The sequence below is a fragment of the Drosophila mojavensis genome, unplaced genomic scaffold, assembly GCF_018153725.1.
Source record: "Drosophila mojavensis isolate 15081-1352.22 unplaced genomic scaffold, ASM1815372v1 contig_80, whole genome shotgun sequence".
In the NCBI taxonomy this organism is placed as follows: domain Eukaryota; kingdom Metazoa; phylum Arthropoda; class Insecta; order Diptera; family Drosophilidae; genus Drosophila; species Drosophila mojavensis.
This window is the reverse complement of record NW_025318906.1, coordinates 16,704,544-16,729,331: the sequence shown is the minus strand read 5'-3', so window position 1 is coordinate 16,729,331 and position 24,788 is coordinate 16,704,544. Positions and strand designations below refer to the sequence as shown.

At 37.8% G+C, this 24,788-nt stretch overlaps 1 protein-coding gene across 1 annotated transcript in view; it reads left to right on the top strand.

Annotated features, from left to right (window-relative positions):
• Positions 1-1,549: 1,549 nt before the first annotated feature.
• Positions 1,550-24,788, top strand: part of LOC6580253 (nyctalopin) — a 72,068-nt gene continuing 48,829 nt past the window's right edge. Inside the window, exon 1 of the mRNA XM_032730004.2 lies at positions 1,550-1,616. The gene's annotated coding sequence lies outside the window, so the exon portion shown is untranslated. The remainder of the gene's footprint in view (positions 1,617-24,788) is intronic.

Here is a 24,788-nt window from a genome sequence, read left to right as displayed (position 1 = left end):
TGTAATGGAGCTCTACCTGCCGTACTCCCTTACCAAAAAAACAAATTCTTTTCTTCTTGCGCCCTGAACAAGTATTGTGCAGTCGGTAAAGCCTGACTGCAACATTTTTGCTTGTGTTTTTTCATTATGTACGCAGTGGAAATGAAAATGGGAAAAGCGGAAAAATGGTTTGGCAAGCAGCGAAGTGTCCAGAGGTCCCTTGCGTGCCATTTAAATGAAGCTGTTTTTTGGGCTGCCAGAGACCGCACGCTCCCGCCCTAGCCCTCTCTCCCTCTCTGCCTCTCGGTCTCTATCTGCTCGCCCTCGCCCTCTCCCTCTCATCTTTTTATTGCCACTGTCTGGTATTTAATTCAATATTTCTTTTTTATGCGTCTCTCCATTGGCATAGTTTCCATAGCAATGCAACAGAGTTGCGTATTTTTAATTGAAATAATAATTGCATTTTCACTTTTTAGTTGTTTTATTTTTATTTTATTTTTTTTTTTCTTGTCTTGACTGCTTGATAATTTCTTTGATTAGATTATGGCCTGTTTTTGTGCTAGACTTACAATTCTTATAATTAAAATTGTATAACATTTAAGCCACAAATATTTCTTGGCACGTGTGCGGCGATTGGGGCCCACGCTGTCTAGACGCAGGTCAACTCAATTGATTTGTCTGTGAGGTGAGCCAATGATTTTGTTATGACTGCTGACTGCTGTCTGCCCGCCAGAAAGGTGGCAACGCTGTGGCACCGAGTTAATGAACTAGCAGAATGTCAGGCATCTTTCAGCTTTCGCTTTCCGTGCTTCTGGGTAGCGGAAATTCCATGAAACACTTGAAGTGGGGGGGGGAAAATACAGAATGCAAATTGTCTTGCACCAATTCTGCGACTTCATTTTCAAGAAGGGGAGCCCAGCTCATGAGCTCCCCCTTCCCAGCTGCTTGGCAGTTTTCTTACGCTGGCGCCGAGTCTTTCTCGCTCTCCCTCTCAATATGTGAGGGATAAATTATGAAACTTGGGGCGTTTCACTTGTTAAAACAAATTATAGGTTTGTTTTGATTATAGCAGTCACTCGCTCGCTCGCCCGCTTGATGCTGATGAGACATACATAGGTAGATTGGTGGGTAGGCAGACCCTGGTGCATAATAATATAAATTCATTTGCATATTTCATTAAATGGCATTTAGCTTACGGCCTGATATGCTCACTTTCCACAACAACTTTCTGATTACTTGGGGAGTTTTATTGTTTTTTGAGTGTGGGGCGAAAGTTGTGAACTGACTTACATTTGGGGGGTGTTCACATTTCATTACATTTGTGGGCATATTTTGAGGTAAGCGAATATATGAAACTCAATTTCATGCAGTTTATTGTGGATTTACGGATATATAGGGATTGGTATATAGAGGTATATGGGGATAAATGGAGCTTGCGTAGGTTTAGAGGAAGTAAAGTCGAAGTTTGTAAAGGTTTATATTAAAATATATTTATATGTGCTCTTACAGACTTTAAATCGACTGATCTAAATCTACGTAGAGTCAATATGTTTTCTATTAAGGAGTGAAGCAATGAATGAATGAAATGATGAAACAATGAAACAACGAAATAATGAGTCACTGAAGCAATGTATCAGGTAAGCAAGCTAATAGGGACAAAACTAAACAATGCATTAAGGAATGAATCTATGGATCAATGAATCAGTAAAGCAGTGCAGCAATGAAGCGATGGGACAATGAATGAAAGAAGCAATGAAACAATGCAGCAATGAAACAGTAAAGAAAATAAGCTATGAAACAATGAAATAGTAGTCAATGAAACAGTAAAGGCAAAGAGCAATGAAACTGTAAAGCTTTGAAACAACGAAGTAATGAATGAATGAAACAATGAAGCAATCAAGCAGTGTATCAAGAAAACTAGAAAACGGAAGAGATAAAACAATACATTAATGAAGCGAAGAATCAAGAAAGCGATGGATCAGTAAAGCAGGCCAGCAATGAATCTATGAAACAATGAAAGAATGCAGCAATGAAACAGTAAAGGAAAAAGTCATGCAGCAATGAAACAATAAGTAATGAGGCAATGAAGCAATTAATCAGTTAAATATTGAAACAATGAGGCAATGAATCCATGCAATGAAGCAGTTCATGAAGCTATGTGGAATTTTCAATTTCAATTTCAAATTTTCCTGCAGCTTCACCTTCCTTTGCTATCTCATTCAACGATCTCAGCATTCACGTAAACTATCTGCCTATTTCCAACTCTGATTGTCATTCCATCTTATCCCTGATCTCTTTTAGAAAATTCTTTTAAAAATTCTCGATCATGTTATACCCAAAGTAATTCCCAAGAAAAATACAAGTATAAATATATCAAAGCATATTCGATTTCATGTTGGTTAAATCACACTTGACTCTTCTACCGATTGTCATTGTAATAAACACTTTCCATCTCCCAGTCAATTGCCATTTTAATTGTCAGTCAACGACTTAATCTCGCTTGCATTAAGTGCATTAGCCGCGCATATGACCCATAATTGACTTTATAGAACGCCCTCGGCTGATGCGGATGAAACTCATTTCCTCAATGGACGACATTTAGTGGGCATTGATTGACACTTGTGCCACACTCAGCCAACCAGGCAGGCAGAGGAGCAATCCGATCTGTCTGTCAGACTTGGGCTGCCCACAAAAGTGTCAAACTGAAGTCGGATCAACAGCATTAAGCGTCATATTAAATGCAAACCCATTGAGCAGCAGCAGCCGAGAGCGAGCAGTTAGTCAGCGAACCAGAGACGACGACGACGACGACTCATTTAAACTCAAAATGTCAGATTATTAAAGTTCGATAAGACGGAAGAGCATCGAGCCGTGGGCCGTACCAGAAGATGAGCATGAGAAGTTTTGATTCCAAGCGAGGAGTATAAAGAGAGAGAAGTGAAGGGTGGGGTGGGGGAGGGGTGGGGTAGTGTAGCGGTCTGAGGTGAGGGCGTCTCACTTACTGCTTAGCTCAGATTTCGTTATGGCTATGCAGCTCAAAGATGATGTCGATTACAATGCCAATTTCAAGCCGTCTGACGCTGATGAGGATCATAAAAAATTACCAGCACGTAGACTTGGCTGAGATTTCCTCAAAATGATAAATCACATATACATATGCCGAACTGGCTTCACACACTCCCTTAACTATATATTATTGTATTAAAGGCTAAAGGCGTACTGGGCTAGCTGAACAACAGGTGAAAGCCTTTCACCTGTCATGTGTGAGTGAACTAGCTAAAGAGTTTGAAGAAGAAGAAGAAGAAGAAACAAAATGCATATCAATCAAGGCAATTACAGTCCGTGACGCCTTTATAGCCCGAAATACTAAACTTAATATAAATGCAAATTCAAATCGGAAAATCTCGAAATCGATGCGTACCAAATTCAAAATGAAATGAAACGAATCGCCAGCCTTGCCTTTCCATCCAAATAAATAAAGTTTGAAAAGAAACTGAGAAAATATGCGCACAAATCATTTGCTTTGCCTTTCCCAGTGGTTCGAATGGAGCTCTGAGTGCATTCATGATTTTAAGATAGTTTTTTTTTTATTTTTATTTTCTTTGGCCAGCAGGTAAAATTGGCTTAAAAGCAAGAGCTATGCTGTGCGTTCAATATAAATGGGTACAGTAATGCCTGCTATGAGAGGAACTGGAATATTTTAAAGAGTTTTTATAGTTGAACATTGAAATAGTTGTTATAAAAAAAATAAATAAATACAAAAAAAAAGAAATAATTTAAATAATTTTAAAAAATTTAATAATATTTAATAATATTTAACAGTGATATTAAAAAATAAAAGCATTAAACAAATAAAACAAAATAGACTACAATAAGATAAAATGTAAAAAAAAAAAAAAAATAAATAAATAAATAAAAACATAATAATAATAATAAATAAATAAAATAAAACAAATAAATAAAACAAAATTAAAATATATTAAATAAAATAGAATATAAATAAAGTTAGTTCAAATAAAAACAAAATGTTAAAACAAATATAAAAAAAAAATAAATTAAATTAAATTAAATAAAACAAAATAAAGAATTATTTATTTAATAATATTTTTAAAAATAATTTTTAAATATTTTTTTTTAAATAAATAATTAAATTATTGCATAAATAAAACAAACTTATTTATTTTTTGGCTATAAAGACGAAAGCCAACACTAGATTCCCTCTAAATCTCGGTTTCAGTCTTTCTAGCTGACTTCACTGTGGCTGGCGCATCAAATACATCTGATTATGCCGCCCGCCACTTGGCCAACATTATCTTGCCTCTGCCGCCGCCTCCTGCCCAGTTGCGTTGCTGTTCCATCTTAAGCGGCTTCAGCTTATGGCTTTGGCTATGCTTTTGGGGCTTTGCCTGGGCTTTTTTTGAGTTTGTTAGTGTTTCTTTATGATTTTATAAGCAGCTTCGGCCCCATAGAAAAAAGGCAACGGCCGGGCATCGTTAACGTTGCCTGTCGATCAAAATGCAATCAAAATTGTGCGGGCTCCAACTCCAACACCGACTCCAACTCCATCTCGGATTCGGATTCGGACTTGGTCTGAGGCTTTGTTTGATTGTCTGTTTGGTCACAATAGTTTTTGGGACTCGTAAAGATTTCTATCGGCGGCCTTTTACACTCTCGGTTGCCCCGGTTTTGGCCTTTATTATTTATGGCAAGTGTCTCCGTCTCTCTCTCTCTCTCTCTCTCTCTCTCTCTCTCTCTCTCTTGGAGATTGTAATTGATTTTTTTACTGTTTACAGTTGGCTGCGGTTTGAGTTGTTAGCTTGGTTAACTGCAGACATATATAAGATTTGTAGATAAGTGAACTATATGAAGAAAAAGTTATCATCAGTTATAGAACTTTATTTATGTGTAGAGCTCGTCTCGGTTTCATTTAAATAAAGCTTATTAAGAATTCAATGGCGAATAAATAATAAAAAAAAGCAAACAAAAAAAACGATATAATCCAATTAATCCTTAAACGTTTTTTAAAAGCATATAATTTAAGCACACACCGACAACAATAACAACAACAACAAAAACAACAATGACAACGGCAACGTTAAAGCTAAAGGCAACCGAAAAACAACACACCCAAAAGACAGGCAACAACGACAACAACGACAACAAGAGCACGACAAACAATGCCAAATTCGAAATGGGTTTTCAGAGCATCTTTAGGCACGGTCTCTCGGTATACCTAACTCACTCTCCCCCCTCACTCTCTCACACTGCCACCACACAGCTGCAACTCCAACGCAGCCGCCTTTGGATCTTTCGGCTGCTGATCTCGATCAGAGAGCGCGCATGCGGCCTGGCCAGGCGAGGAAGGTGCGTGAACAATGGCAACAATCGAACATAATTAGGCTTAAGTGCTGGCGGTAAAAAGCAGCGAACAAGAGAGGGGTGAGGGCCAAGGGGCTGAGCGTGCAACTGGAGGCGGCATGCAGCATTCATATACATAAATAAGGCAACGCAAATAAATTGTTGCGAATTTTTATAATTAATTGCATTGTCGTTGGGCTCATTATGATGCCGATCATGATGATCAACATGATGATGCAGTGCCGCAGATATGGCGACAGTAGGCGAGGCAAATTATGGTAGCCACTGTAGCTCTGAGTTTGTGTGCATTAAAGGCGCATTAACAAATCCTCTAATCAGCGCCGGCAAATCAACGACTCTCACTGTGTGTATGCCTGTGTGTGGGTGTGTGAGCGACTTTCCGGCCCATCGAAGTCCCCGTCTGTTATAAGCGACCAACGCCCCCTGCGGCTACGCCCCTTAGCTGACTCGTGCTCAGTTTCCGTTGTGCGTTTTGTTGTTTGTTTTATTTGCAACCGTTGAAGCTTCAACTAGTTGTTGTTATTGTTATTGTTGGATATCGCGCTGTGTGAACCGTTTATAGAGGGGCTTACAATATAATACACTGCTAGAAATTATGCTAATAACTAAAGTTTTGGCTTCATAAAATGTGCTGAGAACTTATGGAAATTTATGTTAAGTTCAACGAACTTAAATTTATTTTAGGTAATTTGATTTTTTTTTATATTTAAAATGGTATTTTTTTTTTGTAAATATTGATATTTATTTATATATTATTTTTATTATATTATATTTTTTTTAGTTAAAAAAAAAATAACAATATCTTTTTATTTACTTATTTATTTTTTTTTTGTATTTTTATATTTTTTATGAAATTAGACTCTGTTTTATTTTAGAATTTTTTGTAAAGTTAAAAGAATTTAATTTGTTTAATTAAACGTTAAAAAAGTTTTGTTTTTATATTTAATATATACTTTATGAATATTTTAACTAAACATCTATTTTTATTTATTTGTTAAATGTACATTTATTTGTTATTGTACATATTGTACATATTTAAACTTTTAAATAATTTTGATTTTTTAATCAATTTTTCAGTATTTTTATTGTTAATATTTATGAATATATAATATTTCTGTTATATTATTACTAATTTTATTATTATTCATATATTTATTATTAGTATACTTATTATGAATTTTTAATATATATAAATTATATATACACCACCATAATTATAAATTTCTAAACTTTTCTACTCTCATAATTATCACACTAAATTATGCACGCCTTTAGCTATATACATGCATATATTTGTGTACATAATTCCACATCTTTCTCTCTGTGTAACGCCTCGTTTTCAATTTACGAGTTGGCATATCTTGGGAGTCAAGTCAGCGTGCCCAGTCAGGCTATCTATTAATAAACCATAATAATTTATTGATTTCCCTTTAAAGTCGCCATTGACCCAACTAATCTACACGGCATTATCGCAAGGCAGCCCAAGCGAAAGCCGGCAAAAGGAACTAGATCTGCGTCTTGGGTCTATGGGCGCAAGCGAGAAAGTCAAAGTCAAAGGCAGAAGGGAGAGAGTGGGCGTGGGAGTGGGAGTGGCAGCAGTTGAGCATGCTTAACAAACTATTGTTTAGTCTCCAAGACTCCAGTCTCGAGTCTCGAGTCTCGTGCTGCTCGTGCTCGTGGCCTATGGCCGAGGCAACCTTTTGTGGTTCGACTTTGCCACCTATTGACATGAAGAGGGACAGGCAAAGAGTGAGCGAGAGAGGGAGACATTTGGATTGGACGATTGGGCCTGCTCTCATTATACGAAATATATTTAGCTTCTGCTTGGCTGCCTCAATACGCTACGCTGCTCTGTCAGCTTGAGTTCGGGGAATATTTACTACATATATTAATAAATAATAGCTATTTTCTAGCTTCAACTTGAATTAATGCTCAAATCTGCACTTGGCTCAGCAGCTCAACTGCTATGTATGTGTAGAGCATCGCTTTGTCGTTCAGGCTCAACTATTTATTTCATTCTGAATTGTTTCGCTCACTCGACTTTGGGCCGTCGTTTGCCGTGTTTGGCTTAGTTTCTTGCCTGAGCGCATTTCTGCCGTCAAAGGCATCCTTTGAAGTTAATCGTATGTTGTGCTAGAAAAATTACACACACACACACACACATGGGTATATATTGGAGTATATATATGTATATATAGACATCCATAGCTTCCTGCTTCACTCCTGTTACACGCTCGAATCGTTAACATATAATTGTGTTTTAGCATTTAACTTTGGCTCCTTTCTGACTCTGTCGCAGCTGTCGGCTGTCCGTTGTCTGTTGTCTGTTGTCGGCTGTCGGTTGTCGGTTGTTGGCTGTTGGCTTGTTGGGTCTGTTTGCCCATTTTGGCTTGGAGCGCTCCACTTTGACTTCATTTTGCTGTTCAGCCAGCATCGTTTGCTATTTACTGGTAGTCCGCTTAGCTAGCTAGCTAGCTCTTGGCCCCATTGTCTACCTAATTTTCTGCTGCTTAAGCCATCGACTTTGGCATGCTGCCTGCCAAAGCGCCAACCGAATGCATTTTCTTATTAATTTTTGTAATCCATTTGCCCAAAATAGGTAGGGCCCAGAGGGCAAAAGACTTAGCAGGAGCAGCAGCAGCAGCAGCAGCCGCAGCATCCACTCTATGTGAATTTGGCATGTGAAGTCTGTTAAACTTGGCAAGAGATTAGCCAAAAGTGAACTACAAAAGAGTTCAAGAGGGAGAGAAATCGCGGGAGACAGAGAGAGAGAGACAGAGAAATTCCAGTAAAGAGCTTACGTATGTAATACATGGAATGTGAACTGTAGTTGGTTTATTATCCAAGGTATTTTATGAATATGCTCATATTGATTCATATGGCCAGCATATTTGATTAAATTCCTGCTAATGTACGAAGGCTGCAAATATTTTGACTTAAATTAAGATTGAGCTTATTAAATTTGCACACTCTTCAGGCAAAATGGGTGAATTGTTAGAAAAGAAAAAAAAAATTGAAAAAAAAAAAAATAAAAATAAATAGAAAAAAAAAATAAAAAATAAAAAACAAATAAAAATATATATATTAAAGGATATAATAATGAACTGTATTTATTAATATTTTTCTTTATTTATTTTTGCCTTAGTATATATAATAAATACAAATCTTCTTCGTTAACCTCTATAATTGTTTTTAACATCAATTTATTATTTGAGAAGTTTCATTTGAGTTTTCTCTAAATAGGAAATTGACTAATTAATACTCAATAATATTATTATTATAAAAATCACCTTTAATATAATATTATTATGTATATAATATGCAAATATAATAATAATATAAATATTATTATTTTTATTATTATTATTATTTTGTTTTCTATTATTATTATTATATTAGTTTACTATTTATCTGGTTTTTAGGTTTTATAGCAATAAAGAAGAAATAAGTTTAAGCTCTATCGATTAATATACTAAAAATTTGGAGTAGACCAACTGCAGGCAGTTACCTTTGGACTCTCCTAAATCTTTGATATTATCAGCTGCTTCTCTTAAGCTTCATCTCCTCTCTTCTCAGTCAGTTAGTAAGAATTATCCTCTTCAACTTCCCTCGCCCCATGGTTAACTTAATAGTCTTCAAAAGCAAATACTCTGATACTAGGATCTTTTACTATATACAATTTGTACCGCACTCACACCTAACCGCACCCACACTTTACACTCCACACACTCCTCACACACACACACACTCTTACACGACCGCAGCTGCTGCCGCAACAACAAAAACGAGAACATTTTGGCAACAGCCACCGCGACAGCCTGCAGGTAATTTATCTAATAAAATTATTATTACCATATATTACAATAAATGAGGCTTAATAAGTATGCCATAAGATTTCTGCCTCACAATACTTTCACTCGTTGCCACCGGCAGAGCAGAGAAAAATGAAGAAGAAGAAGATAAAACAACACACAACACATCTATTCTCCAAGGAGCTGGCAAAGACACGAGACGCTGTCGCCGTCGCCGTTGCCGCAAATTGCGTGTGGCACGTGACCGGAGAAAATGTCGTCGCGTATGGCGAGAAAAGCCGCACGAATGTCGCCCGAGTCTCGCCAAAAATAGCTAAACAATTTGAGAAGATGTCGCGCAAATTTAAATTGTCGATGGCGGCGGCGCATTTTAAATGCAGAAAAAGGGGGCGGCATACAACCAGCAGACACGCCCCCTCCCAATGACAATATGCTTGCAACATGAGAAAACGAATTGAGCTGAAATCAATGGAGGGCATTGAAGAAAATATGTTAGATTTGAGACGTAGTTTGAATATAAACTGAAGTGGAAATGGGTGAAGGCAGGAGAGACAGAGGGAGTGAGAGATAGAGAAGAGTTACGAGCTTAAATTAGAATTAATTTAAGCAGTTGAATTTAGCTGAAATGGAGAATGAAAAGAAATGACTTGAAGTTGGTTGCACTAGTTTTCAAAGGAAGAGGGAGAGCGAGAGTGTGAGAAGAGAGAGAGGGACATGACAGAATGGAATGACTGTTTTGTGAATAAAATGTGACATAGAAATGGATCGTGAATGAGCCGAAATGGAGAGTAAAGTCGATAATATTAGAAAGACAGAGTCAGAGCCAGAGAGAGAAAGAGATAGATAAAGAGGATAATAAATTGATAAATATTGAAATAGCAAGAAAGGACAACTGCGGGAAAAGTATAAGAAGACAAAAGGTAGAAGGCAGAGAGGCAGAAAAATAGAGGGTGAGAGAGAGAGACATAGAGACTGAGAGAAAGAAATTGAGATCAGCAGAGAGGGAGCAATATGTAGATATATAAACATAATCGATAGAATATGAACTCAGAGAGATACATATAAGAATAAAATAATAGATATTTGTTAAAGAAAAGGGAGAGAGAGAGGGAGAGAGAGAGAGGGATAGTAAATTATATCAAAAAACTGCACAAGAAATAGCATCGATAGAGTTACACAACTACAAACAAATTTAGGCCAAGTTACGTTCAGTTAAAAAAGAAAAAGAAATCTAATTGTTGATCAATCGATTGTAGCCGAGCAATTTAGCCCTTTTTCTTGAATATGACTCGCCGCACAGCAGCAATAGCTCATCAGGCGCTGGAGTTGCGTTTGGGGCAACCTTAACTCAACTGGCCTACAAATTGCTTCATTTGTTCAAGTGGCTGCAGCCCAAACAAATGGCCGCAACATCAAGAACTAAACCCAACAAATTCTCGTATTCATGTTGAGTTTAATGCAACAACAACAGAAGCTGAGTGGAGGAAGAGAGAGAAGAGTATAGACTGTGTGCTCGAGAGAGAGAGAGAGAGAAGTTGGACGACAATTGAAATGGAGCTTAATTTTTTATGGGCATCGCAAACACTCAAGTCAAACAGGCAAACAGGACGCAAGTATCCTTGACAGGCCAAGGAGAGGCGGTCCCAAATGGTTGGGTTTTGTTTTTGTGTGGGTGTTATGCTCGAATTTCCTTCTAACCGCAACAATTTTGTGGTTTGTAAAACTTTTCCTCGGCTGCGTGTTGTTTTCCCGTTTTTATTCGTTTTTCTTTCGATTTTTTTCTTGTTGTTTTTTTTTTTTTTTTTTTTTTCAACTTGTTTTGTTTGCTGAGGCCTCTTGTTTCTGGTCGAGCCTATGCGTGGCCTCACTTGTTTTCCATTATTTTGTTTGCATTTGAATTGAAAATTAGTATTTGGGCACTTTACCATCGGCCGTCTGCTAATTTATCATGCAACTTTTCCTTTTCCCTATTTTTTTTTGTTTTTGTTTGGGGTAAGCTTTTGCTGCTTCCTTGTTGGCTTTCGCTCAAGTGTTTATTTAGGCTACGGTTCGAGTTCTTAAATTGAGCTGCCGTAATTTTATTTATGACATGTTTGATTGGATTCCTTGAGGATTGCGCTGGCAGTACGAACTACTACAAATACAAATAGTCGCAGCACGTGTGCCGAGAGCGAAATGCCAAACAAATTGTATTGCTGCATGCCGCTTAGTGGTGGCTTTACTTTTATTTATGCTGCCACATGACTCAATTGCAGCCACTTACCCCATTTGGGCTACTTTACAATGTAATAAACTGGCGGCAAATGGAGAGAACGGGCCAAGCCAGCGCCGGCAACACGTTGGCAGTGACAAAGGTAGACGCCAGCCAAGCAGCCAGCCAGCCAAGCAGCCAGCGAGGGGCCCAACACAGACGTAGGTGGCTACAGGACGGAGCTGAAGCTGTGTAGCTATGCAGACGGCGGCGTTGCCAACTAATGAGTTCCTAATTTAAATAAATTTCTAGTCATAAATTAAAATATGTGAGACACATAAAGCAAACGCAACGCAACGCAACGCAACAAAAGGGGGCGCCGCCAACTACAGCATGTGGCTGACAGACAGATTTGCGAGAGGTCGGTGGCGGAGGAAGAGGGCGAGACAGAGGTGGGGGTGAGGGCAAAGTCGAGAGAAAATGGCGAACATTATTTGCTTGGCAGCAGACGCAGAACTAAAATGTGCGAAATTATTTAACTTTTCCGGCGAAAAATTTCCATATTTATGCTTTTTTTTTTTTTTGGCAGTTGCAGAGGGAAATTTTATATTTAAAGCTGTAGACTGCTGTGCCCTAAGAACTTGAAATATTTGTGCTTAAAGCTGAGATAAGGGTAAATTTTTATTAAAGTGTTAGTACATGCATATAATAAGATAAGCAGTATATAAAGTTTTTGTATAGAAATTATGCTGGGATAAGGCTGAATTTTAATGAAATAATAATAAACGGTAGCTAATTTTATATAATATAATAAAGGTACTATATAGAATTTTTATTGCAATATTATTATGCATTATAATAATTAATGTATAAAGTTATTGTATAGAAAAAAATGACTAGCTGCCATAAATATAGAAATGTGAGCTAAATGTTGAAAATAATTTTTAGAATATTTTTTTCAATGGTATTTTTAATTTTAAAGACCTGTATTTTATTTTTCAAGTCTAAACAACCTAAAAATATATTTTATTTAATATTACATAGAATTAAAGTAATTCATGGACAACAAATTACTTTATAAATATAAGGCTTAGACTGAGGAAAGAAGGGTATAAGAAAATATATAAAATAATAATAAAAAAAAAAATAATCAAAGTGCAATATTTTGAATATTTTAAGAAAGCATTAAAAAGGAAAACCCGGAAAGAAGTCTATAAAAATATCTAAAGAAATCTCTCCCAACTCTCGCAACTCTTTCTAAAACAAAGCACGTCAACTATTTTACTTTCCTTAAACTTACTCTGCCTCCATTATATACTACTCGCCGTTCCATCAAACTAACTAAAATAAAATTGATTTTTATCTCCCCTCCCCCTCCCTTTGCTCAATTTGCAAATGTGAATTCAGTTCTTTTGCGCAATGCTCATTCATTATCTGCAGTCAATCGGGGAATAGCCAAAAGTATTTACAAATTTTACGGCTGTCGCGCTGCATCAGTCGCATCATCATCATCAGCATCGTCATCATCATCGTCGTCAGCAGTTACCCTTTTCTTTTATGACTCGCCACACAATTGTCTAACCACATAAATCAGTTTCTAGCCAGGGCTCTACGCTAAATGCCGTGGACAGTCTGAAATATACAAGGCAGTCGGCAAACTAGCTACGTGAGCAAAAAAAAAAAAAAAAAAAGAAATTAAATAAAAAGAAGGAAGAAGAAAAACTTGGCGCATACCAAAAGTCAATGAGGCATTCAACGATCGATCCGCAAAGGCGGCCGTTAGCCAATGGCCAGTGGCCGGTGGCCAATGAGCAATGGACTTAACTTTTGGCTGGTAGATGCCGAGATGCTATCCCAAAGATGGGCAACGTCTCTCTCTCGGTTCACGTCTCGGCATTTTCGCTACGCCGCATTTTTAGCCAATTTAAAGTCTAATTTAAGCAGCGCATTTGTAACGCACGTAAGGAGCAGCCGCAGCAGCAGGAGAAGAAAGAGGTGCAGAAGCACGGGGTAGAGCATCGAGCAGTAAAGGATTGATCTGACTGGATAATTTTGAGCACGTACGCATATAAATTTCATCAAAATTCCAATGAAATATACGCAGACCGTTTAAATACGACAATGCACATACTATTTTTTTTCTGCTTCTCTTGCTTTCAAAGGACACAAAAGGCAAACAATAACAACAACAACGACAAAGTTCATATTAAATTATGGAATTTTTTTTTGTAAAGGGAATTTTGGTCGATGCGCAGTTTTCATTTTCCACTTGTTGTTAGTCGACGGCCGCATAATAAACATGTTTATTAGCATTTTTGCCAGAGCAACAATAAATTAAGCGGCAGACAACTTGCAACATGTTGTTGCACGCAGCAATCAGCCCGAAAAATGAAAAATTCAGCATGCAATAAATATTCCTTTTTGGCTGCACTGAAAATAATTAAGCAAAAAATAATTGATAAAGAGTTGGGAGGAAGTAAAAAAGTGAGCTCTTAGTTAATACTGAAAGTGAAATACGCTCTCTTTTATAATATATAGTACAATTCTTATGAATAAATAAATTTAGCATAAATTATCTTAAAAAAAAAAGTAAATATTTTATTTAAATAAATTTATAACCGATTGACGAATGTTAAATCGATTTACAAATATAAAATAAAAAAAAATATAAAAAAATATAACATATAAAAAAAAATATATAAATATATATATATATATAATAAATATAAAAAAGAAATATAAAAAAATAAATATGAAAAAAAAATTAATTATAAATATAAATTTAAAAAAAAAAAAATAATATAAAAAAACAATAAAAACAAAAATAATATAAAAAAAAAAATAAAAACAAAAAATTAATAAATGTAATAAAACTAAATCTAAATCAATTTAAAAAGTAAATAAAACACATTTAATAGAATAAAAAAAATATATAAATATATTAGGCAAAAATATATATATATATATATTTTTAAATTAATAAATTAACAAATATTAATATCAAATTGTTTTTTAAATAATATTTTGCGCATCTAATATGTTGTACAATATTCAGTCGTACTGCTATATATTCAGTAAAGAACAATTCCCTTTAAACAATACAAAATTAATTAAAAGCAAGAAAGGAAGAGAGAGCGAGAGAGAGAGAGAGAGCGAGAGGGGGAGAACAACTGCCCAACTCAGTTGCAGTTCATTAAGATGCGTTAAAATATGTGAGATCGTTGGCATCTTGCGAGTGCATCTCGTGTGCTTTGCATTAATTTCACATGCAATTTACGCTGATTTATTTGATTTGCAAGCTGAATGCAGCATGTTGCAATGTCCAATGTGCAATGGCTGTGGCAGTGGCAGTGGCAGCGGCGGTGGCAGCGCGGCATGTTTGTCACTCGCCCCGGTTACTAAATTGGCCAGGGGCAGTTAAGAAAAAAAAAAAAAACAGAAACTTGAAACAAAGCAAAGCAAAGCAAAACCCTTGGCAGACGTCAATGGTGCCGTTCGATTTGATCGATTTGTGTTGATTGCCTGTCAGTTGTTTGGCTGGCCAATACAATGGCTTCTGGGCAGCAGCAGCAGCAGGAGGAGCAGCAGGAGCAGCTGCAGCGGCCACAGCTTGTTAGGTGTCAAGCGATGCAGTCAAGTGTTAAATATATGTACCCACAACACACACACACACACACACATACAGAGGGACGCGCATGTAGATGCGCTGAATTTACGTTAACTAAAAGTGCATAAAACCTCAGTTCAGCACAGCTCAAAGTCCTGCCTGTCAGTCACTCATTCACTCACTCACTCACTCTCTCACTCACTCATGCGGCTGGACCTTAAGTGAGGATAGCGAATGTATTGATGTGGGCTGCATTTGAAGTCTACAAGCTTCGCCAAGTCTCCAGCGTCTCTGAGGCTCTGGGTTTATCTTTTGTTCAGCGTATGCATATGTAATGGAGCGAGAGGAGACGGTGCTGCTGCCGCTACTCCTGCTGACTCTTTGATTGGCTTTCTTGAAATCCACACTTCAAGTGTTGGAAATTTAATGTGCGTGTGTCTATGTGTGTGTGTCAGGGATGAGTCGCATTTGTAGTGCTGATTTAGACGCCTTTCGTTTCAGCGCTCTTTTTCGTATGCATTTATGCGCCAAATGATTTTTCATGGGAAATCGCTTAAGCTAAAAGAAGAAAAGATGCTGCGATATAACTTTAACTTTATTCTATTGTTGTTGTTGTTGTTGTTGTCACTGTGCGGGTTGTATTGTTTGAGGCTTCATAAAGCCTCTACATTGTGTGGGCTCTTGAGTGGGCCATGTAAACTGATCCGACTCGATGGGTTAACCAACATTCAATGTATTTATGGCTAATGCCCGCATAAAGATTAACTCACTGAATATCTCATTTGAGCTACCTTTCATATGCAGATGATAACAGAAATGATTTATAATACAACATGAATCAATTCAAGGTTTTTTTTTTTTTGTCTATTCATAAATCTCTATAAATCTCTTAATATATCCGTTTTGATGAATTATGTAAGAATTATGTGCAGTCGAAATATTTAACTTTATAAGATTTCCATTTATTTTAATGCTTTGCATAGTTTAATCTATGTTCAAAGTTCTTAGATTAAATGCAAAGCACTTGAACCTCATTGAAATAGTCTTAAAAAAAAAGGAAATCTGTATATAAAGAAATGGCAAAGCATTTGCTTAATGCTGCGAGTCCGAGTGTCCTCGAATTTATTTTCTCTTTTTAGTTTTTTCGAATGCAATTTCATTGCAATTCGCTTGCTTCGATTTATTGTGTACTCTGGTTGTCCCGTTATCATTCTAACGTAATCTTAATCACTTTGCTCAATGTTCATTCATCCACATCATCAATTTCCTTTGCAACGACTGCATTAGCGCACAGCGCCCTCTGTTGGACAAAAACGAAAAACCAGCAGCTGCTGTTGTCCGCCTTGGACTTGGACTTCAAGTTGAAGTTGGAGCTAGAGTTGGAGTTGGAGTTGCAATTGAAGCTCTGCTGTCTGTCTGTTGCTGTGTTTCTCTGTTTCTCTCTCTGTTTCAGTTGCTGCTTCAATGCATTTTGCCGCCTTATCAGATTTGAAGCTATTTTCAAGCTGATAGATTTGCTCGACTCGACTACGTTTCGTTATGCCAATCCCACAACATCGCCAAACTCCCATTTTAATCTATTTTCTATGCGCGTGCTTCCTCTTGTTAGACAGCAGTTGCAACTCCCATTCCCAGACATATCGAAAGCAGAAAAAAAAAACATCATTTGCTACTTTAATAGTTGCCAATTGTTGGTGTTGTTGTTGTTGCTGTAGCTGTTATCGTAGCATCTGCCCCGACCCGACTCGACCCTTTAGACCAGTTAGTTAGCCAGTCGCAGTTGCCATTGCCCTCCCCTGTTACCATATTAAAAATGTATATAAAGCTCTTAAGCGAACCTGTCCAAAAAAAAAAAAAAAACAGTGAGGAGAGTATTGCAGAGGAGTGAAGAGGAGAGGCGTGGAGGGCAAGGGCAAGTGGCTTGGCCAATGTTCGCCTCAGCTCTTTTATAGATTTCAATAATAGATTTTTCGAGTTGGTTTCCTGCGTGGCTGCAATTTTCGTCTGCAGCCGCGCACAAAATTGTTTTCTTCAACTTGGCCATGAACCCGCTGACGGCCAGCAGCAGCGGCGGCCAATTGCAGTTGTTGGCCAACAGCATGGCCTGTACGGCTTCTGTAACTGGCCAGAGCCAGAGCCAGAGCCAGAGCCTGGTCTACTGCTCTGCTGCTGCTCGTCTAATGTATTTTCTTTGTTTAGCTGGCCGCAGCTGTGCGTTGAACCTTTTTGGCCGTTGCAATGCAATTGTTGCTGCCTCTCTTGCCACACAGTCCGCTGCCTGTCCACATGAAGTGCCACATTTGGAATGGGCCAATGGGGCTCAATAAATGCTACTGCAATGTGCATTTTATTAGGGAATTGCCAAGTTTTCAATTCCTGTGCGTTACAGTGCCTCATAAACTCTTGAAGAACCATATCTAAAATGTATGGAAAACTAAAGTTAATCATCTGGAAAATTGCTAAAAAAAAATTAAGAAGAAGCAAAGTGCATTAAAAAGCAAATCAAGTAGCATATAAAGATAGTTTATCTAGAAGCTGGAGGCAACACGAAAAAGGTAAAAGCACCTGATGAAGATTAGCGCAAATATAAAGTAAATGCGTGCTGAAATTCTCACGGATAAAAAGCATGGTGAGGGAGAGAGGGAGAGAGTGAGAGCATGCTCCAAATGAAGAGGAAGAAGCAGCAGAAAGTCATCATCCACAGCGAAAAGTCAACGGAAATGTGCGAGGGACAATGAATAAAAGTGTAAATGATGCTGGGAGCGAGATAGCAAGAGGACGAGAGAGAGAGAGAGAGAGAGACAGAGAGTGAGATAGAAAGCTAGAGCAAGCCATCAGCGTGTAATGAGAAAAGCTCAACGAGCTGAATACTTATGATTATCAGAAAAATGTCGCCCTTCTCATTATTATCCATGAGACATTATCAGCAACAACTACCACATGCTGGTCAGAGCTAGAGCAGAGCTAGAGCAGAGCCAGCAGCAGACCAAGAGCAGAGCTAAAACAGAGACAGAGCTAGAGCAGAGCCAGAGCAGAGCTAGGGCAGAATCAGCAGCAAAGTTAGAGCTGAAGCAGAGGCAGAGCCAGCAGCAGACCTAAAGCAGAGCCAAAGCAGCAGAGGCCGCCGCTGGCTCTGGCCAAATGTCTATTTGAGCTGTAAAACTTAAAAGCATGCCATAAACTTGGCCTGGATAAACTTGAATGCGTCTTAGCCACAGCGTCAATGAAGCCATTTTCACTGTTTGCTAGTTTGGTAACTTGCAACTGGACCTGGACCTCGAGCTGGACTAGCTGATTCTTTTATGGTGTACTCAAACGACACTGGGCCACATGGCTTAAGGTGGCCTAAAGGTCTTGGCGTCCTTTCTTTTGTGTTGAATTACAAATTGGTTTTGAAAGCTGCAATAAATATAATTAGATTGTAATTAAAGCATTATGAGTTTGGCTATGGCGACTTGCAGAACTCTAAAGGGATTGCCTGACCTAAGCTAAGAAGTTGCGCCTTTTAATTGCAGACAGATTAAAAGTGCTCACTGCGATGCAAGGCATGTGTGGAGTGCAAGTGGAGTTCCAGCTGCAGAAATCACTTAAAGGGATTTGTTCTTGTATGAGTTATGGACTATTGATTGATATTTAATATATAAATTTTTAATATTTGATAATAATATATGATAATATAAATCGACAAATTCAAAGTGGAATCTGTGACATGATTATTATTGTTTCAGAAGATCTATATATTTCCGTATTTGATGGACCCATCTGGCTGTCCTACAAGATTGCCCATATTCGAGGGCTATACGTTTTTATTTTTGAAATCAAAGATCATGTTGACCACAACTAATATTTTAGATTTATTAACATCACCTTTTGAATATGCTAACTCTTAAATGACCAACTTGAACCTTGAATATAGGGTTGCCAGATGAGTCCGTCGAATATGGATAGTCCTGTTGATATGCAAGTCCTCTTAAAAATTAATTTGGGTAACTTTAATTTGATTGACTTCACTTTGAATTTGTCAATATATATATTATATAATATAATAAAATATTAAAAAATAATATATTAAATATCATCCAATATAAGAACAAATCCAACTTCACAGTTGGAACAGTTGGAATAAAATATAAAAATAATATGAGAAATTAAATCCCATTTGAGCACTGTTCAGCGTTGAAACTAAGCAATTAAAATAATAAATTAGTATTAGAAAATTACAATAAATATTCTCCAACTTCCTCTCCAAGAGCTGCGCCCGCCCTTGGCAATATGTAGACGAAAGTAATAAGCAGATGCCATACCCAGTTAAGCGCATAGCTAATATAACTGTTTTCATTAGCAGTCAACCCGTAGTTTCTCTAAGCTAGCATCTTTTGGCAGATTCGCCACGCCCACGACTCTGAGCTGAGGCTGTCAGCTGCTCGCAATTCACTTTCGCTTCGGGGAGTGACTGACTGACTGACAAGCGCTTTGACTGCTCGTAATTATGCGATGTATTACACGCGTAATTAGAAAACGTGCCCCAATAACAAATGTTGGCGCTAATGACAGCAGAGTTCGTCAATTTTTGTTGTGCAACTTTGAAATGTATTTCGTCTCATTATCCGGCGACCTCCCACAACTGTTTTTTTTTTTTTTGGCACTCGACGGACAGAAAATCAATTAGCCACAGATCGTGCGAGAGCGACATGTTCTGTTTCTCTCTCTCTCTCTCTCTCTCTCTGTGTCTCTCATGTCTGGCCTTAAGCTGCACCCAGATCATTAATAAAAGGGCCAGAGCATAGCTACGGGAATCTGTGACGCTCGCAAATGGAGGCCAAGTGGGCGCGTCACCGTGTTCGATGTGTGTGCGATGCGAGTGCAGCGCATTAGAGACACATGTACTATAACTGTACACGGGGCATAGCGTGGCGTACATGTGTCAAAGTTCAGGCCCATTGCTGTGCTTTAAACAGGCAACATTAGTGGATAATTAACACGCCCACAATGTGCTCTGGGGCACGGCACGGCTTGGCTTGTCTGTTGGACAGCTGAAGCGTGGAGTTGCCTTATGCCCCCCACCCTCTCTCTCCCTCTCTCTCTCTCTCCATCTCTTTGTCTGCTTTTTTTGGCCAACTTTGTCATGCAAATGAGTTGAGCATGGGCCAGCAAAATTTATGTGCCGCATGCAGACAGCTTGTTGCGCAGTTGGTGGTCCTCACACTCTGTCTCGCTCACACCTCTCAGTCTGTTTGGCTCACGCTGCGACGCACTTACGAAAATGCAACCAAACATCACTCATACGCCGGGTGGGCGCCGCCATTCGCTCAGTCTTTAGAGGCCTGCTCATTAAAGCCATAAACCTATGTATTAAAATTATGAAAATTAGCTTTGCCTCACATAGCGGAACCATAAAAATTAATTGCCACACACACGCGCACACACACACACACATATATATACATATATAGACTTGCATTATAAATTGTAAATTATTTAATTGGATCTCTTGTTATCTCTTTGCAGGTATGTTTGGCCCATTGCAGGTGTCGCATAAATCGCACGATTTGCTCCAGCGATATGGAAAAGTGAGTTTGAATAGTTTTCAAGTGATTTGCATAAATTATGATTGCATTTGGAAATAAAATCAACATGAATTTGCTACGGCTGCGTATCTATCTATCCATCCGACTTGTGGGCGTCGGCCAGGCCAGGTGTTGTGGACATGTTGTGATGTGAGCAGTCAAACCATAAATTGGCTGACAAAAAGGTGGGGCCAGCGAGTCGATTAAGTGTTTCAGAAAAAATATTTATTTATATGAGCTTTTAGCAAAGGCAGATAAAAAACGAAACTCGAAACTATCTAACTATGTATATCTATAACTGTAAACTGCTCGAATTTCCCCAACTGCCAGCTCAAGACAATTGGAGACGCGTAATGATGCACGGATTAATGTTGCCACAACAACAGCTTGAGGCAACTTTGTTGTTTTGCCGCAAAACAAGTGAGAAAGTGTGAGAGGGGGTGAGGGAGACAGACTCCTTAACTGTTGCAACAAAACAGACACCGTTAGTAGCTGTCTGTGGCTTGTTCGCCAGAGCACGGAAATCAACCGCAGACACACAAAGTCAAGAAACTTTAATTATTTATTACTAAAGCAAATCACTTGCGGCGCTGAAAGATTGACAAAGTGAGTAACTGTTAAACTGATGCGCTGCGTGACTATTTGACTGACTGTCTGCTGTCTGATTTGGCTGTCTGACTGGGAGCCTTCTGTCCACTAGTGCTGTGCCTTGGCCATAAACGTTAACCCAGTTACAAACGCCTATTCAAATGCATTAGCGCAAAATGTCAGATATGACAGCAGGCAGACATTGAAATGGTATCTGGTTCGGGCGTTGGTCTTTTTTTTTTTCGGTTGGGGTGCCGTTAAAAGTAGCTGTCGGATGCAGGCTGTGCGGCTAAACCGACTGTCGGATGAGAAGCAGTTGAGGCTGCTCCGGCTGCTGCTGCCACACAGTTACAAAAAGTCAAATTAGCGCCTTGGGCCACGTTGAGCTAGTCTTTGAAAAGGGTCTAATGGCTGTCGGAAAGTTTGCGGCTGTTAATGATGCTGCGGCGTCTGGAATTTCGAAATGTTAATCGATTTATGATGTTTCCGAAATTAAATGTGTCTGCCCAGCGCGATAAGGCGCAACAGTAGCCGTCGATTGCCAGATCTCAAACACTGGAAAGCCTTTAAGAGGCCACACAGGGCGAGCGAGAGCTTTTACCTTGTACCCAGATAGAGAATAACCAAACCAGATCTCAAATCTTGAGGGTCCATTCAAATTGTTTAAGTTTAAGAACTATTTGCCTGTTGCGGCTGCTGCTCTCACTCTCTCCCTCTCTCACCAACTCTCGCTGTCTGCAGTTGTTCAGCAAGCGCTCAAATTTCGCTCTCCCTCTCCCTCTCTCTTCCTTATGCCATCGCTCTGCTCAGCTAGCGCCAGCCAATCATGTGTAAGATTGCTGCTCTTGTTGTCGCGTTGCCAACTATTTTACGGCTGTTCCTTCAGCACTTACAAAAGGTTGGCAAAGCAGTTATTGACAGTCGTTAGCTTCTGCTGCTGCTGCTGCGGCAGTCAATGCTTTTAAATGTCAGTGTCAGCGAAAGTGGCATTGGAAAGCGCACGACGACGACGACGATGAAGAAGAAGAAGAACTAAATGTACATCTGTATGAGCATGTGCATAAGAGAGCGAGAGAGACAGGGCGACAAATAGAGAAGGCACATAACAGTTACACAGCTAGCACAGCAAACTGAAAGCTTGCACATCGCTTTGGCTGTCGAGAGACCGAAAGAGTTCTCTTGGTAACTGTTAACAGAGCAGCTGTCAAATAAAAACGGCAAACTTCAACTATTTAAGAAACTATTGAAGTTTTCATATATTTTACGAGCTAAACGAAATACGCCAGAAACTCGCCAAGAAGATCTTTAACAAATTTTTTTAAAGCCGTTTACAGTTTTTTAAGCTTGTAATTTAAGTAATTCAACTGTTGAATGAGCTCTAGGGGTAAAAACAATTTTGATTGAGACTCTGAACAAATAAATATAAATAATAATATAGTACAAATATAAATCATAATATAATAATATAAATAACAATTATATTAATAAACTATGTTCATTTAAAAATATTTGTGTAGTGTAGATTTATAAAACTGAAAATGTTATATATTTCTAAATTGAATTCTTTTTAAAATATTGTATTTATATATATATATATATATATATGTATATATATTTTTTATTATTTATTAAATTCCTAATTGTAGGAATTATTTGCATTCTTTTTAATTAAAAACATGTATTTTTTAACTCTCAAGTGGTTATTAAAAATTTAAATCATACAAAAATCAATTTCATTGAAATATTTTGATAATTTTACAAATTTGATTTCAATGTTCTGTTATATAAAAGACTTCAGCCGGCAGAACAATGCTTTTGCCTTCTAATTTTGTTGCTTGTGTGTGTTCGGCTTGACTTTCTTTTCAATTGGGATTGCTTAGTTCTGGTTGACAGCAAAGTCTCATTCAGTTGCTCTCCGTCAGCGCCTCTTGAGCCAAATCTGTGCCTGAGCCCAAGTCAAATACGTGAAAAGCTACCGCCGCACACACACACACACATACTCAGAGAGACACGCAGCAAAGTAACTAAGGCAGTCGGAAAAGCAGGCGCATTAGTTGTGATTATCACCCAGCGACTTCATCCAAGTCCAGCCACATGCTACCCGACATACAAATCTCTTCTATATACATATGTATGTGTATATATATGTATATATGTATATTACTGATTCAGCTTATGTGACGTGAATCGTGAGTGTGGGTGTTGATTTGTGAGCCGTTGTTGTTGTTGTTGTCTGCGTCTGCGAACGCTTTCTGAATTGAAGGCAATTGAATGTTAAGTAACATATGAATGACTTTTTTGCGGTCTGGCGAGTTGTTGCCCTTAAGGCATACGCCTCGCATGCAGCATTTAGTCCACAGCATGTGTCATAAGTAGAACTTTAAGCCAGGCGGCAGCTGAAATTGGATTAAATTCGTGCGGCATTGAAGTGTAATCAGTGTAAGCCAAATGAGTTTGATAAAATATGTATGGAATAAAAATGAATAAATCGAGCAATTGGTTTTGTTCACACTGTCATGTAAATTTTTGATTTCAACAAAATTTATGATTATTAAAAAAAATTAAGTGCTAAAATAATACAGTAGCTGACGAATGGGTAATATTTTTACAATAATATAAAATCTTTGGCATAAAATTAAGTTATAAAATTTTTAATTATTTAAAACTAAAATAAATAAATAAAATAAAATAAATAAATAAAATAAAATAAATAAATAAAAAATAATAATAAAAATAAATAAAATATATATATTCATAAGTATATCTTGTTTTTTGTTTTATTTATTTATGTTTTTAGTATTAAATAATTAAAGTGTTATATATGAAAAATAAAAATAAATAAATAAATTCGCATTATTTTTATATACATTTAATAAAAAAAAAACTTTATATTTATATATAAATATTAAATTAATAAATTTGGCTAGTCCACAGTATTTTACAAATATTAGGTAACAAAACAGAATACATATCTCTAAAATAAAATTTAAAAAAAAAAAATACTATAAATAATAAATTTGTGCGATTTTCAGCAGCTGATCAATTGGTATAGTTGACACTGCTCCACAAAAGTTTGATATCAGTGACAATAGTGGCGCTGGCACACACACGCGCGCCGCCTCTGGGGGCCAACATAATTTTGACAGCGATTCCATGGCCATTACGTGCTGCCATCCCATCCAGTGGCCCAATGCTACCCCCAATCAGTTATTCCCATGGCCAGGGCCAACACTTGCATCTGCTGTAAGCCATCATAAAACGCAACCAAAAGTGCGGCTAAACTTTGCGATTGAATTTGCATAAATTGTGCTAAGGATCAGCTTCAGCTTCAGCTTCGGCTTCGGCTTCGGCTTCGTCTGCAGCTCCAGTTGCTGTTTCGGTCTGGTTTTGGTTAGGTTCACTGTTGTGGCTGCGCTTGCTATGCAAATGGATTCAGTATTTTTTTCCTCCTTTTTCTCTTTTTATTACCACCGCCAATGTGTATGGTGTATGTGTGTGTGTGTGTGTGCACATTTGAAAATGCATAAGATTTGGCCAAAGATTGCTGTCCATTAATTCAAGTTGGATTTACTTTTAGCATATTTTACATGCATGCGAATTGTGGCTGCGGCTTCAACTGCAACTGCAACTGCAACAGCAACTGCAACAGCAATGGCAAATGGCAA